Source organism: Cnephaeus nilssonii (assembly GCF_951640355.1).
Source record: "Cnephaeus nilssonii genome assembly, chromosome: 18".
Taxonomy (NCBI): Eukaryota; Metazoa; Chordata; class Mammalia; order Chiroptera; family Vespertilionidae; genus Cnephaeus; species Cnephaeus nilssonii.
Genome location: NC_137089.1, coordinates 51,667,557 through 51,671,538, shown reverse-complemented (window position 1 = coordinate 51,671,538; position 3,982 = coordinate 51,667,557).

The window sequence follows — 3,982 nt, the reverse complement described above, 5'->3', positions numbered from 1 at the left end:
TTCTGCATTGAGCGCCTGCCCCCTGATGGCCAGTGCATGTCATAGCAACCAGTTGTTCCGCTGTTCTATTTGCCTATTAGGTTTTTATTATATAGGACCGTGGTCGGCAAACCGCGGCTCGTGAGGCCACATGTAGCTCTTTGGCCCCTTGAGTGTGGCTCTTCCACAAAATATCACGGCCTGGGCAAGTCTATTTTGAAGAAGTGGCGTTAGGAGAAGTTTAAAAAATTGGGCTCTCAAAAGAAATTTCAATCGTTGTACCGTTGATATTTGGCTCTGGTGACTAATGAGTTTGCCGACCACTGATATAGGATAAGCACTGTAACGTTAGCTCACCTCACGTGAGACTAATTTCTGGTTTACCAGAGGGGCCAACTTTATAATCACTCTCCCTTGTTCTCGTGGCCTTTTCTGGTTTTTCTAGTTCTGGCTCCACACCTACAAGGTAGCACTGAAGTTGGATGACAACGTCCTCTGGGTGGATCCACCAGGACTTTTCTGGTCCACCAGTCATGTCGAGTTTTGTTAACTCCTGCAGCAGAGCGTGCGTGAGCAAGGGGAAGGTGTTACCAAAGGTAGAAATGACTAACGCACCGGAAATTTTTTTAAAAACATCACAGGCATGGGATTACCTAAATTGTCATCCATTTTGTGGTTCTATTTTGGGAAGTTAGTAGTACTGGGCGTCACTAACGATGTCTAAAAGATAGTTATGTAGCAACATAACTGAGACATGCCATTATTTCTGGCCGATACGCTTGCAGCATTTACCCACAATTCTTGTCTCAGTTGCCTGCGTGAGTGGAATTCCCACTCCTTTCAGAATGGTTTGGGGAGCTGGGACATCTTTCTCTACTGGCTTCTGTGGTATTTGCTGCATCTAAAATGAAAGCTGCATTTAAGTGTTGCCTGGAAAAGACACAGGATCTTGCTTGCCTTTATTCATTCATTTGCAATAATTATTGCTATCACAGCCTCATGTGCATTTTTCCCCAAACCATAATGAGTTGAGACATAGAGTAGGGCAGAAGAGTGGGGCTGTTTTTTCAAGCAGGCAATTTTGTGAAGCAAATGGTAGTAATCTGAGCCATTTTTTGGTCTCTGAAGATTTCATCTGTCCCCAGGATGATTTCAGGGTCCATAGAATTCCTTACCTGGAGGCTAAGATGGTACATTCCAAACCGTGTCCATTTCCACATGTAGAGGGCAGGTATGGGAATGTACGTAAGACATTTGCTCATCGGGATTCCTACATCCTTTGGCTCAGAACAGCTGAGTGCTTTGTATTAGTTTAAGAGAAACATGGGGAAAGGCTATGGTCTTTTCAAATAAACTACATGTTCCCCTTAGGAATTTATACTGAAATGTGTATTTATTTTTAAAAACCAAATGATATGAATATAGGTAATGCAATACTGGGTCAGCCCCGTGGTCTGACCAGCCTGTGGTGTCAGAGTCTCGTGGTATTCCATTCATGTTGGCCTCAGAAGTTTGGGGATTTGCTTCAAACCCCTGGTCTCCACTTCCTCCCCCCCCCCTTTTTTTAAAATATATCTTTATTGATTTCAGAGAGGAAGGGAGAGGGAGAGAGAAACATCAATGAGAGAGAATCATTTATCAGCTGCCTCCTGCACGCCTCCTAACTGGGGACCGAGCCAACAACCTGAGCATGTGCCCTTGACTAGAATCAAACCCAGGACCCTTCTCAGCAGGCCGACGCTCTATCCACTGAGCCAACCAGCCAGGGCCCCTGGTCTCCTTTAATACCCAAATCTGGATTCACCATTCAGTCAACTAAATCTTTCCTGAACTTACTCATGTCTTTGGCTTAAACCACTTACAGAAACGAGTTCCTCAGTGACACGGGCTCTCACCCCATCCATCATGAGACGGTAGCAAGGGTTCCACTCTAGGGGACTGAAGGACTGGGGTGAACATTCAATCTGTCACAGCTGTCCTCTAGGTTCCCACTACCCACATCCCTCCAGAGTGCGTAACTGACTCACATCCATGACCCTCACCCCCAGGCCTCGTCCAATCACAGCCTCTGCCCAAAGACCAGATCTTGTGATCTCTACCAGGTCCAAATCCTGCCACTCCTGACCCAGAGACTATGAACTGGACAGAAAATTACCTGCCTTCTACATACATCGGCAGGCACCCTACGGGTGACCCCAATGTCCCCACCTCTTGGCATTCATAGCCTTGTGTTAATCCTCTCTATTCTTAACTTGCTACCAACCAACAGAATATAGCGACACCGAGGGAATGTCATTTTTGTGATTAAGTCACGTACAATAGTGACTTCCATCTTGCTAGCAGTCTTTCTCTCTCTCAAAAAATCTCCTTAAATAAAGGGTTGGAGGGAGGAGCAGGAGGAGACATTGGGTGGTGATGGAGATGCCTTTGACCTTGATGTGGTAATGGCTTCATGGCTGTGTACTTATCTTCCAATTCCTTGAGTTATACACTTTATGTTCAGCATTTACATGTCAATCCTACCCCAATACCGTGGTTTACAAGGAGGGAGTCAGTCTGATTCGAGGAGGTAGCTCAGAGGCAGCCTCCCACTGCTGTGCCAGAGGCTGCCACCGTGTGCGGGCCAAGCGGTACTCCCTGGCATCTCCAGGGACTGAGCTCAGTGGGACCACCAGCAACGGGCTATTCCTGACTAGCAGGACACTCTCCTAGTGGCGACCTTTGCTCTGGGCTCCTGACCTACATAATTAGAGTATAAAATGTTTGTGATTTGCAAGGTTCTAGCTTTTGTACAAACCTCTCCCATGGACTCCAGACCCACATGTCCAACTGCCTCAGAACATCTCCACTTAGATGGCTAAGAGGCATCTCAGATTTAACACGTCCAAACTGACTCTTCATAGGCCGCTCAATCCTGCCCTTCCGTCCCGGTTAAGGGCAACTCAACGTTTCCATTGTGCAGGCCGAACACCTTGCTGTCATCCTTCCTCTCTTGATCACATACTCCACACCCAGCGTTAGGAAGTACCTTTGTCTCTACCTTCAACATATATCCAGATAGCCTTCCCACCCCCACTGCCACCACACTGGTCCCAGCCGCCATCCTCTCGCCGGGATCACTGCAATCTCCCCCAGGTCTTGCTGCTGCTGCCCCAGTTCCTGGTCAGTCTATTCAGCTGATCTACTCAAGGGATCCTGCTAACCTGTCAGAGTACTCCCTCCTCTGCTCAATTCCACCAGTGATCCTCCATCTCAGAGTAATTAAAGGCCCAAGTCCATACTCAGACCTGCAAGGCCTCCCACTTCTGCAGGCCCGGGTACTCTGTACTCCTCCTCTTCCACTCAAATGCTCGGCTTCCTCCGTTCCCTAAACTGGAAAGGCACAGTTCTGCCTCGGGGCCTTTGCACTGGCCGTTCCCTCTGTTAGAATATTCCTTCCCAGAGGCTCACGTAGCTCACTCCGTTCCCTTCAGCTATTATTCACAAGTGAATTCCTGGTGACTATGAATGGTGACGAATGTTAACTAGGCTTACTGTGATGTCACACTATGTACAAATATCAAGTCATTATGGTGTAGACCTGAAACCAGTATAATGTCATAGATCAATTAACTTCAATAACAATAAAAAGCTCATAGAATAGTTTTTTCAAAATACTGTATCAGTGGAAAAATAAAATCTTTTCCATAAAAACAGTGAATCTGTGAGGCCTTCCACTGACACCACACTAAAGTTCAATCTCAGTCTGTCAGTCTGACAACATAACCCTATTCCCTGCGTTATTTATTGTTGTTAATCCTCACCTGAGGATTTTTTCCATTGATTTTTAGAAAGAGTGGAAGGGAGGGGGGACAGACAGAGAGTGAGAGAGACATCGATGTGAGACACATCGATTGGTTGCTTCCCACACATGCCCTGCCTGGGACCTGGGATCGAGCCTGCAACTGAGGTACATGCTCTAGACCGGAATTAAACCCCAGACCTTTCAGTTTGCAGCCAACGC